Here is a 14,730-nt window from a genome sequence, read left to right as displayed (position 1 = left end):
CCTTCTCCCTTTCTGATCTCCCTCAGATTAAAAAGCGTTTAGGCTCCTTTTCTAACGACCCCATAGCCTATACCAAAGAGTTCTGCTATCTTACACAAACATATGATTTGATCTGGCATGACATTTTTGTTATTCTGGCTTTTACTCTTGGTACTGATGAAAAAAAAACGTGTCTGGGTGGTGGCTCAGGGGCATGCCGACCAAGTCTATCTAACGGACCCCACCATGCTGGTTGGGGCTGAGGCTGTCCCACGCAATGAGCCAGAGTGGAAATACCAACCAGACACCCCCGCCGGCTGAGATGGTAGAACCCGCTAAGATCGCATGCTGCAATGCGTTCTTGCTGGCCTACGGGCTGTTGCCCATCAGGCCATTAATTATGATAAGCTTGGAGAAATCACCCAGAAGCCAGATGAAAATCCTGCAGCCTTCCTCAGCCGCCTCACAGATGCTGTCATGCAGTATATCTGCTTAGACCCCACTTCCCCAGCAGGGGCCACCGTCCTTGCAACTCACTTTATCACCCAGTCCTCCTCTGACATTAGACACAAACTTCAAAAGGCAGAAGAGGCCCTCAGACCCCCATCCAAGACCTGGTGAACATGGCATTTAAAATCTTTAATTCCCGAGATGAACAGGCAGAGGCCCAAAAGGAAGCCCGAAGCCCGTGTCCACCAAAAGGCACACCTGCAAGCCCAAGCCTTGGTTGCAGCCCTGCGGCCGGCGGGGCCCAAAAAGCCATCGACCTTGTCTAAAGCAACCAGCCACACTCCGCTGGGCACCTGCTTCAAGTGTGGTAAGGAAGGCCACTGGTCCAACCGGTGTCTGCAGCCACATCCTCCCACTAAACCTTATCCGACCTATGGTCAAGAGGGACACTGGAAGAATGATTGCTCCTTGGGACAAATGTCCTGTGGGTCAGTCCTTCCACCCCAGACCTGCTGTTGACAGTTTGGGGCTTGGCTGCAGAACACTGATGAAGCCCCGGCTCTGCCACCCCAATCACCCTCGCTGAGCCCAGGGTAACAATCAAGGTAGCGGGTAAGACAGTGTCCTTTCTGGTTGACATGGGGGCTACCTACTCTGTCCTGCCTTCTTTTTCAGGCACTACTTATTCTTCCCAGGTGTCGGTTATGGGTATTGACGGCAATTCTTCACAGCCCCCTACTACTGGTCCCCTAACCTGTCTAATAGATGACGGTCCCATCACCCATTCCTTCCTCATCATGCCCTCCTGTCCTGCTCCACTATTAAAAGAAGACTTATTAGCCAAACTGGGCACCACCCTCCACTTTTCCTCCAAAATATCCGCCCTTCTTCTATCCCTCTCTTCAGATTCCTCACTCCCACCCTCCACCTCTCCCAAGACGTTCCCTCTCCTGCCTGAACTTGTAGATCCTCGGGTTTGGGACACCTCCACCCCAGTCCCAATTAATTCTCCCTATAACACACCCATTCTCCCAGTAAAGAAGCCAAATGGCTCCTGCTGGCTGGTCCAGGACCTAAGGCTCATTACGAGCACCAGGGCCTGGCCCTCAGTGTCCTCGCCCAGCCTTTAGGCTCCTGGAACCCACCCACCTGTACTCCAGTGGCTTATTTATCCAAACAACTAGACGCCCCGGTCCGTGGCTGGCCGCCTTGCCTTAGGGCACTGAGCGCGGCAGCCTCTCTCGCCAGGGAAGCATTAAAGCTTTCCCTCCTATAGGACCTTCATGTCTTTTCTGCCCATCACCCTCAAGATCTCCCAACTCACTGCTCCTTGGTGCTCCTCAATCCCTCTAGATTACAGGAATTCTATCTCCTATTCATAAAAAAATCCCAACATCACCCTAACACAGCCTCCTACTTTAAATCCTACTACTTTGCTGCCCATCCCATCCTTAACCCTTTCCTCTCACTCCTGCCCTGAGATGGTTGATGCTGCCACCATCTTTAGGCTCGACCTCTCGGACCGACCCCTCTCAGATGCAGCCTTAACATTGTTTGTTGATGGCAGCTCGTCCGTGGTTGATGACGGCAAACACTGGGCAGCCTATGTCCTTGTCTCGATCTCTCAGGTTGTAGAGGCTTCCCGCCTCCCTGAGAGCACCACTTCCCAGAAGGCAAAATAAACTCTAGCCGGACAGCTTCCTCCCTGCCCTCAACACTCTCCTCTTTCCTCCTGGCTAGATATTATTCAACATACCCTCGCCTTCCTAAACTCCTGAAATAGTCCCTCAATTAACTCTATATGGTGAGTCTGAATTCAGATGGCTTGTCCCAGAGCCCTGGCCGAGATGAGCCATCTTTCTACCTGTCATGGTGGGTCTCGGCTTGGCCTCTTCCATTGCAGCCTCAGGGCTCGCGGAAAGTGCCCTGGGCCACGGTGTCATTTCTGCCCGAGATTTTGCAGGTCACCTACAAGTTGCCCAAAAATCCACTTCTGCCTCGCTGGGCTCACTACAAAGACAACTAACGTCACTGGCTCGCTACTCTCCAAAATCAAAGAGCGTTAGATCTGCTGATGGTTGAAAAAAAATAATCTGCCTTTTCTTCGTGAAGAATGCTGCTGCTATGTCGGCAAATCGGGCCTTGTGTAGCAGAAGATAGACAAGCTCACCAACCTGAGTGAAGATCTACACAACTGCCGCCGCCAGGATATATCCGCCTTCGGCTGGATGCGATCCCCTCTGATTACCTGGCTATTGCCACTAATAGGACCCCTTGTCATCATCTGCCTAATCTTTCTCTTTGCTCCCTGTCTTTTACAATTCCTCTAGCACCGCCTACAAGAGCTGTCACAAGTGGCAGTAAACCAACTACTTCTTCATCCATACTCCCCACTACCAATCACCCCTCCACCAGCTGACCCGCCTATAACCCCTAACTACGCCCCCTCCTAGCAGAAAGTAGTCAGAAAGAGTGGTGCCCATCATAACTAAAAGGACGGAATGTAAGACTGGTGGTGGGGCCCCTCTCCTCCCTAGATCAAAAAGTAAAAAGGCTCACGAGACCAGACCCACAAAGGACAAACTGCCAGGCCCTGCTGAGAAGAACCATACCCAGATGTCCACCTGTCTAAGAAAGTTTTGGCTCCTGGATTCCACAAATGCTGCCAGCCCCTCCCATTTCTCAATGATCACCAAAGGTCATCCTGGCTCTTCCTGCCAAAAGTCCCTAGCCCAGTCCAAATGGTATAAAAGGCCTCACCCCCTTCAAATGGACGTGACTTCTCTGGGCCCCTCTCTCTTGTGGCCCACGAACCTCCCCCAGGAGTGCATAGTAAAGTCACATTGTTTGGCCCCACTCTTTCTCTGTGTCTGTTTCTTTCACCACTGGAAAACTTTACATTCCTGAGCTCAAATGATCTTTCTGCCTCAGGTTACCAGAGTGCTAGAATTACAGGTGCGAGCCACTGCACCCGGCCAATAGAACATTTTTGTTAAACTAATGAGGATAATGAGATTAGCTGGTTGCTCATGTCATTGAATAAAGTGTAGAGAGAAAAGGATGAGCTCAGAGATTTGAATTACATAAATGACTTGAAAACTTCTGTGTACTCCCTGAAAGAGACCCTTATCTTCTGTAGTTATGGGGCTAACATTGCTGAAAAACATGATGATGATAGAAAATTTTATCTGTTTCCCCACTTATTAGCCATATAGCTTTGGTTTGGGGATGCAAGTCCACTCTGTGCATGTTTATTTTTGAATTGCTATGCATTACCTAACCTAAAAATAGTGCTGGCATTTTAAAAATGGGGACTTTTGCCTTGACTTCCCCTCTTAATAGCAGTGTGGCCCTGATCCAGTTAGTCTCAGTGAAACAGCTTCCTCATATACAGTTCAGACAATGAAAATATGCTAAACTTACAGAATTGTTGCAAGAGTATAATTGAGAGAACAATTTTTCCACTGTAAAATGTTAACACACAGCAATGTAACTGTTGCTAAATTTAAAAATTAGTTTGTGGCATCTTGCATTAGAGTGATTGTTATAGGCAAATAGATACTAATGGTTTTGCATGCCAAAGACATTTATAAGGCACAGGGCAAAGTTTTGCAATAGAAACTGGCTCAGCCATGCATCCCAGCTAAAAGTCTCCAGGAACCCAATTAAAAGTCCCCCAAATCCTAAACTTCACACCATGAACTAGCTCACAAATGTAAAAGCGTTCAGCCTACACTGTTTGGTCAATTATACAAGAAATAAAAACAACTCTTGACACTCCCATTCTTCTGCACCTAATTGAAATAATGTTTTTTTTTAAATCAAATCTTTTTGTAATATCTGGAAATAAAATAATCTGTATGGCTTTGATTTCTACTATAATTTCCCCACAAAACAAAAAAGCTATGGGCTTAAAATTGCTTAGGCAATGAACACAGCAGAGAAAAGTGAGCATTCCCCAACAGATCTGAAGCTAATAGTAGTAAAGGACTGTTTGTCCTGCAAAGAATTGCAAAATGCAGCCAGCCTCACATTGAACTGAACAGATAATGCAGTGTACATTTCTTAATCCAAGTAGCCTACTCCTCCATGAGCCCTTCCCCTTTCTCTACTCAGATCCCAGTCCTAATTAAGTTCCCACCAAGCATTCCTGCCCACCCATTCAACCCAGGCAAGAAAAAAATGTTTCTTTTCCCCCATGTCCAAAGGTCCTAATCAGAGGCGTGGATCACCCCCACCTGATTTGTCTCCTCTGTTGCTTATAGCACACACATTTCTCTGAATCCTCATATCTTGGCTCTGAGCAAGTACGGGCTATTTCTAATCCAATCAGGCAATCCAGGGACTCCAGTTGCCTGCCTCGGATGGGCTGATTGGATGATGGTGTTGTCAGGCTCCCTGGCTTTCTTCACTGACAGCAGAATGGTGAAGGGATCCTTGAGATACCCATTCTTTTACTCTATCTGCTTTCACCAGGGTGTTCCATGGCACATGCTTTTCAGGGCTAGGGGTGGCCTGGAGAACTGCCATGGGATAGAGTGAGCAGGCCTGGAACCCAGGGTACAGAATGAACCCGGCATCAGAATGGCTGGCTCCAGCTTACTTCTTTCTACCCAGTTCCAACACACTTTCACCTGGTGCACAAGGCATTTGAGCATTTGCAGGTGATCTTGAAGTTACCAAATGATCCACCCGACTCGGCCTCCCACAGTGCTAGGATTACAGGCGTGAGCCACCGCACCCAGCCCTCAATTTAGAATTTCATTGTTAAAATCAAATAACTGCCTAGTTCTGTTGTTGTATTTAATTTTCTGAATTCTACTTATGTTACATTATAGATACTCCTTTCCATTGTGGTAGTAATAGAAAGCTTCTCTCAAAAACAAATTTACTTAAGTAAAGCAAGTGAGTTGATTTAAGCATGCATAGCAAATTTCCATTCTGAAAATATTTGTTGGGTGCCTACTACTTACTAGATAGTATTCCAGAAGCTTGGAATATAGCATACACACACACACACACACAAACCCTGCATAAAATCCCTGCCTTTGTAGACCCTAAGTTCTAGAGGGGAAGGAAGCCAGGTAATAAAGAGAATAAATAAGTAAAGGGTAGGAAGAGCAGCATTTGAAATCAGGAGATTGAGCTTCTTGTTTGTCTGGTTGTCAATCAGTCCTGGTGTAGGTGCCAGTAATGTACCAGAAACTTCTGAGCCAGGAACATGCTGCTTACCCCACACTGGCATTGATTGTATCGTCCAATTCTCAAGTTAATTTCCTTTCCTTTCCTTTGTGCCAGAACTAGAATCAAGACGATGGGAAAGTTCCTCCCAGATGATAAGCCTGAATCCTGCCAAACAATTCTGTTGGGAGGCCTGGTGTGTGAAAGGTGAACAGAATCACATGAGTGTGTAAGTATCGGGTCCAGGACCGGGCTGCTTTTTCTTTTCTAAACTCCAGATTATTGCACCATAGTTGTCTGACCTCTCTGAGCCTCAATAGACTATGCTGAAATTGGGGATAATAATTGCCAGGGTGTGGGATTCGACAAGAACATTCATGGAAAACAGCCACTGCAATGTCTGGAAAAGTCCTTAGTTCACATCACAGCAAACATTGTTGCCTATTATTCCTTTCCTTCCTAAACTATATGTTTGTGGGCCTAAAATGAAATTTGAACAGGTGAAATACCCCTCGGAAAAGCAAGGTGTCTAGTAATCATTTTCTAAGTCACTACTTCAGAATACAGGTGGTCCCTGGGTTAGGGATGAGATACGCGCTCCTGAGAATGTCTTTAGGTTGAATTTGTATGTAACTAGGATCCCTGATGAACAATGCACATATGGAAATAATAATAATAACAATGCTATAGTGGCTCATGTTTGGTAATAACACAGTGTAATATAATAATAATAATACCCATGGACTGTAATAATAAGTTACAGAAATTATTGTGATCTTTCTTTTAATTCAAACAAACAGAACATAAAAACAAACTCATACAAACAGTTTAAATAGGAGAAATTTCAAAAAAGAGTATTAAAAGTTAACACTTAATGTTGCATCAATGTCTTGCTCACTGGAAGGGGCATTTTTTTTTTTTTTTTTTTGAGACAGAGTCTCACTTTGTTGCCCAGGCTAGAGTGAGTGCCATGGCGTCAGCCTAGCTCACAGCAACCTCAAACTCCTGGCTCAAGCAATCCTCCTGCCTCAGCCTCCCAAGTAGCTGGGACTACAGGCATGCGCCACCATGCCCGGCTAATTTTTTGTATATATATCAGTTGGCCAATTAATTTCTTTCTATTTATAGTAGAGACGGGGTCTCGCTCTTGCTCAGGCTGGTTTTGAACTCCTGACCTTGAGCAATCCGCCCGCCTCGGCCTCCCAGAGAGCTAGGATTACAGGCGTGAGCCACCGCGCCGGCTGGAAGGGGCATTTTTGCGGCAAGAAGGTAGCTGACATTAATGGGAAGATGATGATGGAGATGAGGCTGGAGAGGATGGACTGGGTGCTGGAGAATCAGGATTTGATTCTGTTGCTGGAGGAGGGGAGTCTACCACTGATGTCAGTTTCTTGAAAAAGGTATCTAGGGTTGTTAGCACAGCCTTTTTCTTTTTGTCATCATAACTGGCCTTGTAGCAGCTGATGCTCTCACTAACTGCATGGTGAATATTTGTAAACAGCTCAGTGTTAGGATCTTGCTCATCAAGCTTACCAAACCCTGCTTCAATGAGATGAAAGATTTCAGCGAATTCTTTGTCATAAACTTTTGGTACCAAAAACTTGGGAACTTTCTACGAGGCCAAATCAGAAGAAGGAGGACAAGTGTATGGGGGAGGAGGAAAGAGATTTTACTTCGCAAAGGAGGAAATATGGTAGACCTTCTTGTCTCGAAATCCAAATTTCCTGAACATAGGCAGAAACACAGAGCGTTTAAAGGGAGGGTTCTCAGCTTCAGGCAATTACTGTGGTTAACTATTCTAATAGTCTCATCTCTGCCAAAGACAAAGCCTGTGAAGTCTGTCAGCCGCTCACCTGGGGGGCTGGTGCCACCTGGGAGTTTTAACAAAAGACTTAACCTGCTTCATGGATGCAGGGCAAGCTGTAGTTCCCAAAAAAAGTGGTGGAAGTTTTAAAGAGACAGAAAAATCAGAAAATAATCATTTTAAATTTTTTTCAGGCCATTCCCTGTTACATACTCCCCACTCTCAGTTTTACGCTTCCTTATCTATGGGGGGAGGGGTGACTACTCTGTTGCATATTCTCAGGTCTGGATCTTCTGATCTTCTGGATCTTCTTCGTGTTCTTGTGTTTCTATCAGCCGCTTCTCTATCTACCCATGAGACTAGCTCCCAGGGGAAAGACGCTGCGCCAACGAACTGCGTACTCCTTCCAGGTTTGCCTGCATGTGTGGAAGCAACTAATTTCTGAATTACGAATTTAATTATTTAATTGTAAGTTACCCTTGTGGGGAGACTGGTCATAAGTATGAATGCTGTAAGTCAGGTCGCTCGTGACCCAGGCACTGCCTGTACAAAATGAAGAAAAGAACAACGGTGTGCTGTGTAAAATAGTGCCCTTCCCGAATTCATGTCCTTCCTGGACCCTTGGAAAGTGAACTTGATTGCAGACATAATTAGTTAAGATGAGGTCATACTGGAGTAGGGTGGGACCTTAATGCAATATGACGTATGCCCTTATAAGAAGAGTAGAGGAGACACAGAGGCAGACCCCCATACAAGGAGAACGCCTTATGATGATGGAGGCAGAGGTTGGAGTTATGCTGCCACAAGCCAAGGGATGTCAGAATTGCAGTAACAAGAAGAAGCTGGGAGAGAGAAGCATGGGGCAAGTTCTCCCCCTGACCTTCAAGAAGAAACTAATCCTGCCAAGACCTTGATTTGGACTTCTGGCACCAAGAACTGTGAAAGAAAATACACTTATGTCATTGTAAGCAATCCAGTTTATAGCACCTTGTTAAGGCAACCCTAGGAAATTAATGCAATTAATCCATGTTTTTTAAAAATAGCACTTCCTCCCTGTTAAATCATGTGGTATCCTGGAAAAAGCAGGGGCTGTGGAGTCAGAGAGACCTAGCTTTGGATGGGGACTATATTTCTTATTACCCATGTGACCTTGGCAGCTAACACAGCCTCTCTGAGATATCTATATCTAACTGTCTAGCTACCTATCTATATTTGTACAATGGCTATAAGTTAAGTGGGATAATTTATATCTTATTTCTGGGGTCAAGGATAATTCAATTATCTGTTTGGTTGGACTCCTTCATCACCAAATCCTAAAATAGAATGTGCTCACATCTGTCTTCACAGGCTCCTGGATGTATGAGAAGACAGGGCACTGTCAAAGTGCAGTTTCATGAGCAATGAAGGGTGTTTCATGAGCAATGGAGATATGTAAGGCTTGTTGTCCCAACTAACTGGTCATCAGTGTCAGGGGCTCACATAACAAGGTGCTTGTGATATTGTAAAATATATATTTGGTCTTGTCCCCATTTTTGGCATACAATTCCTAAAATTCTTAGAATCTTCCAAGTGATGAGTATCTTTTTGTATGCTAACAAGTTGACTGGTGGCTGGCAGCCCTAAGGTAGCTTCAGGTTGAGGGCTGGTCACTGGAAAGACCAAGGCAGGATTAGAGGGTTGGGAGTTTCCCAACCCGTCCCCACCAACCTCCTGGGAAGGGAGAAGAGCCGAAGGTTCAGTTGCTCATCAATGGCTAATGATGTAATCAATCACCCCTATGCAATGAAACTTCCATAAAACCCCAAAAAGGATGGCTTTCGGAAGTCTTCTGGACAGCTGAACATGTGGAGGTTCTTGGAGGGGGGTGTACCCAGGGAGGCATGGAGGTTCCACGTCCCTTCCCACATGCCTTGCCCTGTGCATCTCTTCATCTGTATCCTTTGTAATATCCTTTATACTAAGCCAGTAAATGTACATAAGTGCTTCCCCGAGTTTTGTGAGCCACTCTAGCAAATTAAGCAAACCCAAGGAGGGGTTGTGGGAACCCTGATTGACAGCCAGTTGGTCAGATGCACAGGGAAAACACCCCGGGGCTTGCCACTGGCATCTGAAGTCTGTGGGGAGGTCAGTCTTGGGGACTGAGCCCTCCCCCTGTAGGATTTTTTGCAATCTCCAGGTAGTGTCAGCATTGAACTGAATTACTAACAGAGGACACTCAACTGGTGTCTGCTGAAGAATTGATGGCTTGCTTGTTGTGTGGGGAAACCTGCCCTTGTCCCACATGTTGTCACAGAAGTCTTCTGTGCTGTTGAGTGAGTGTATAGGAAAAGCAGTTTGCTTTTTCTATAGAGCTTATTTCAGTGAAACCCACTCTTCATGCAATGGGGGGTTTAGCAACGGAGGAGATGAGGATCAGACTGCCTTGAATAAATAGTTGCTAGGGCTACCACAGTAGAATGCTTCAGCAGAAGCTCCAAGGGGTAGACCAAGTACATTCTCCTAACACCATCCAATTTATGGAACTAACTGAGGAAAAGGAGGAGGGGGCTCTAGGTTGACCAAAGCATCCTGTTTTTCCCAAAACTGAGAGATTTTCTGGTATGTGGGACTTTGTGTACAACCCTAGAACAGTCCTGGGCAAACTGGGAGGGTTGCTCACCCTTTGAGGTCCAAGAGAGAAGGGAAAACACAGCTGTGGCTGTGCGAATAGGGTACAGTGGGGCCAGGGCTCTGACTGTGGCCCTTTGTCTGGGGGTCCACGTGTTGATGGCATTGTGCTGGGCAATGCCAATAGCCACTTAGCTGAATATGTGCCATGTCCTTTATGTGACATAGTGGACACTTGCTATTTGCCTTTCTAGTTTCCATTCTCCTATTTTCTAGCACATATTTTCAAGTCACTTAGCAGAGCTATTCCTCTCTATTTCCTAATCCCTAAGGTCTACACACACACACACACACACACACACATTCTCTCTCTCTTTCTCTCTCTGTCTCTCTCATCACAGGCAAGCACACTCTACCTGCCCTCATCCACTCCCAGGGAGGTGCTTTATTGGGTTTGGAGTCTAATGGGGATGGAAGCTGGTCTCTAAAAGTGGTGAGTAAGAGAGCAGAGTGACCTCGGGACAGCCCAAGTACCAGTCAAGACAGAGTGCAGCTGAGTGCTCACTGGCATGCCTGTGCACACTGTCTTAGTGTGTTCACTGCCATGTTTGACAGTGCAGGTTTATGTATCGGTGGTAGGAGGAGGACTAGGATTTCATATCCCACCTCTGCACTTCCTTATAAATGACTACAGTATGTTCTAAATGTGTTGCCCTGCACAGTGTACAACTCCAACAACTGTACATGGTGGTCCTGCCTGCTCTCCTCCTGACCTTTGATTCTGCTAACCCCATTACTGGGAACACTCTTCTGCCCACGTTTTGCTTGGTTAAGTTGTACTCAACCTTCAGGTCTCAATGTCCCCAAGTTGGGATTAAGGGAACCAACCCTCATATAGTCATATCCAGACTGATTTCCACCCCCCAGACACCCCAGAAACAGAAGTTAAAGATGAAGTCAGAGAGGCTAGAACAAGGAGGAGTATGCCTATAGGAAGGAAGTATCCTTCAAACCAAAAGTTGGCAAACCTTTTCTTTCCGAGGGTGGATAGCAAATAGTTTAGGTTTGTCAGGCTGTGTGGTCTCTGCTGCAAATACTTGACTCTGCTGTTGTAGCATGAAAGCCACATGGACAATATGTAAATGAACAAACGTGCATGTGCTCCAATAAAATTTTACTTACCAAAGTAGATGGTGGGCTGAATTTGGCCAGGGCTATTGTATGAGGACCCCTGCTTTAGGCCAGTGGTTTCAAACTACAGATGTAACAATCACCTGGGATCCTTGTGCAAAACAGGAGCCCAGGCCCTGCTCAGGAATTCTGATGCAGAGGATTGGGATGGAGGGAAGTGACATTTCTAAAATCAATTTAAGTATTACAGAAATGTTCAAATATACACAAAAGTAGAGAGACTAGTATTAATATAATTAGCACACATTCTATCATCTTGCATTTCAACATTCTTCTGCTCTTAATTCATCACACCCTCCCCATTTGTTTTTGTTTTTCCAAATTTTAAAGCAAGTCCCAGACATTGTATCATTTCAGCTGAAACACTTATGTATCTCTAACAGAAAAGGACTAAAAGCAAAACATTCATAATGCCATCATTATACCAAAAAACGCTAACAGCAATTCCTTCATATCTTCAAATACCCAGTTCACATGCAATTTTCAAAATTTCAAAATTTTACAGCTGGTACAAGTGGAATACTTTTCACCTAATTCAAACAGGTCCGCACATTGGTTTAATGAGTCTTTTGATTTGTTGCTTTTGTTATATTAACTATAACAGCATTCCCTTTTCTTTCTTATGTCTTTTATTTATTGAAAATACTTGACCATTTGTTCTAATGAATCCTCTACATTTTGAGGTTTGGTTAATTTCATCTTTGTGCATTTTTTTTTTTAAACGTGTTTGTCTCTCCCTTGTATTTTCTATACACTAGCTGCTATACCTAGAGGCTTGATTTAGATTCATGTTCAATTTTTTTCCTCAAGAAATTTAACAGGTGGTGCCTTGTACTTTGTATTGCACCACAGCAGGAGCCAGAATGTCTGGTTGTCCCTTTGTTCATCTCATTAAGAATGGTTAGCAGGTTGGCATGGTATCAGCCTGATCTACCCACTGTAGTCCTCACCAAGCTCGCACTGCTCTGCGCAGGGTTAGCAGCCAGTGGGGACCCAGTCCATCATCTCATTAGGGTTTGCCAGGCTGATGGTTACTAAACTGTCATCATGTCACATTTATTAGCTGAAATTCTATAATCGAGAGCTTTCCTTCTACAAATACGTGGGTTTCTTAAGAACAATAAAGTAAGGATAAATATCTGACCCTTTCTCCTTATTTATCAAATTTAAAAATAATGAATGGGTTCCCTAGCAAGCTCCATAGTGACTAATGTGGGTGGTTTTTTGTTGTTGTTATAAATATTTTGGGTTTTTATATATTCGATGTGCTTCAATCCATTATAGCTATCTTTGTTGTTGTTCAAATTGTCCCATTTGGACAATGGAGGCCTCCTGTGTCCTTTTGATACAAGCTCAGTCTTTTAGGATGACATCCTTGCGTTCGGGCACAACAATGATGCCCAAGGTTCTCCTTGGACATTCCTGCACTAGCCCTAGAATAAGCCCATTTTCTAAGGAACTCCGGTTTATTTAGTGGAAAACAGTATGGAAAAATAGAATCTGGGTGCCGGGGCCTCATGGCTACTGGGTAGAGATATCGCTTCTAGGCCTTTTCGTTGACTAGAACTAGGACATACCTCGTCGGTGAGACACAAACCATACAGTCACGTAAGACTGTAAACCCAAATGTAAGACAAGGATTTAAGTTAAAGATTTTGTCTTAATTTCTTTGATTTTTATATCTGTTACTCTTATACTAAAAATCTTAATTATTATTATTTTTTTTTTGAGACAGCATCTCTCTCTGTTGCCCAGGCTGGAGTGCATTGGCGCGATCACAGCTCACTGCAACCTCAAACTCCTGGGCTCAAGTGATCCTTCTGCCTCAGCCTCCTGAGTAGCTGGGACTGCAGGTGTATGCCACCACTCCATGCTATAAAAATCTTGGATTCTAATGCCACTTATTTAATTACTGTATATGCTTTATATTACAGCATATATAAAATAGTTTCAAAATAATACCACCAGTACTACTACTAATAACACTATTGAACTCAGTATAAAATTTCTATGTAGTTCTTTATTAGGCTATATTTCTGGTGGGTTATATAATCAAAGTAAATGAACTTTAAAGTTAATTGAAACATTTTTATTTTGCTTGTGGTTATGCCACCAACTTGAAATGGAGTTGAGTAATTTGTTTTATTTTGTTTTTGATTTTTAGGACTGCTTTTTTTCTGTTAGTTTTTTTTAAGGTTATGTAAACATTTACTTAGTTCCAAAGCCAAAATTCTAAAACAAGGTCTATTCAGAGAGGTTTGCTTTCCATCCTCATTCCCTCTTCCTCCTATAGGTAACAATTTTAGTTAGTTTTTGGTCTATCTGGTTTATTTTCTTTTTCATTTATTTATTTGTTTGTTTGTTGAGACAGAGTCTCACTCTGTTGCCTGGGCTAGAGTGCTGTGGCATCAGCCCAGCTCACAGCAACCTCAAACTCTTGAGCTCAAGCAATACTTCTGCCTCAGCCTCCCGAGTAGCTGGGACTACAGGTATGCGCCACCATGCCTGGCTAATTTTTTCTTTATATATTTTTAGTTGTCCATATAATTTCTTTCTAATTTTAATAGAGACAAGGGCTTGCTCTTGCTCAGGCTGGTCTCGAACTCCTAAGCTCAAACCATCCACCCACCTTGGTTTCCCAGAGTGCTAGGATTACGGGCGTGAGCCACCACGGCACCAGACCTATCTGGTGTAGTTTTGAAAACATAAGTAAATGCACACACACACACACACAGACACACACACATATTAGTCCTCTCTTTTACACCCAAAGTAGCAACTTTGACATACCAGACTATTCTTCACTTGCATTTTAAACAACAGTACCTCCTGGAGTTCGGAGATCCCTGTATGGCAGCATACAGTGATAATCCTCAGTGCGACACAGGTTGACACAGGTTGATCCACGGACCTTATGTTGGGAAGGTCTACTTTGGACCAGGAACTTATGTCTTGGAGGAGGCATGTGGGAAACTGAGCTGGCCTCAAAACTGGCTGGTCTTGCTCCCTGGAGCCAGGGACAGGGAGCACCACGGTTCACAGCCTGATTGTTTTCAAGAACGGTGTGCATGGGAGTGTGCCTGGGAGCCCTTGACCCCTGCCTGCCTGCTGGGGGATCAGGGAGTGTGAGCGTGTGTGTTCCCAGCAGGGGCCACTTGTGCCCGGTGGGGTCAGTGAAGGCTGGAGTGAGCCCATCTGAGTCCACTTGTGGGAAGACATTTTCTCAGGGAGAAAAGGAGGCAGACATGTCTGGGGTGACCCTGGAAGGAAGCTGTGGCCATGTACAGGGAGGGTATTCCTGAGGACAACGTGGCAGCTGTTTCAGAATTTGGCCCTTCCCTCTCCCTGGACATGTGCCTGGCACTTGAGCTCAGAGAAGGCAGTAAAAGTTGCCAGAGTTTTCCCATTGCAAACTCTGCTCTAGGACCCTGTTCCCAAGCTGACAACCTAAAGGGAAGCTGTGTTTCCTGGCTCTTGTCCCCACACACCAGTTTTCCCTCCCATCCTGGGCTCTGCGT

This window comes from Microcebus murinus, chromosome 3, assembly GCF_040939455.1.
Source record: "Microcebus murinus isolate Inina chromosome 3, M.murinus_Inina_mat1.0, whole genome shotgun sequence".
In the NCBI taxonomy this organism is placed as follows: Eukaryota; Metazoa; Chordata; class Mammalia; order Primates; family Cheirogaleidae; genus Microcebus; species Microcebus murinus.
The sequence above is the reverse complement of the archived record's forward strand: the minus strand, read 5'-3'. Positions refer to the sequence as shown.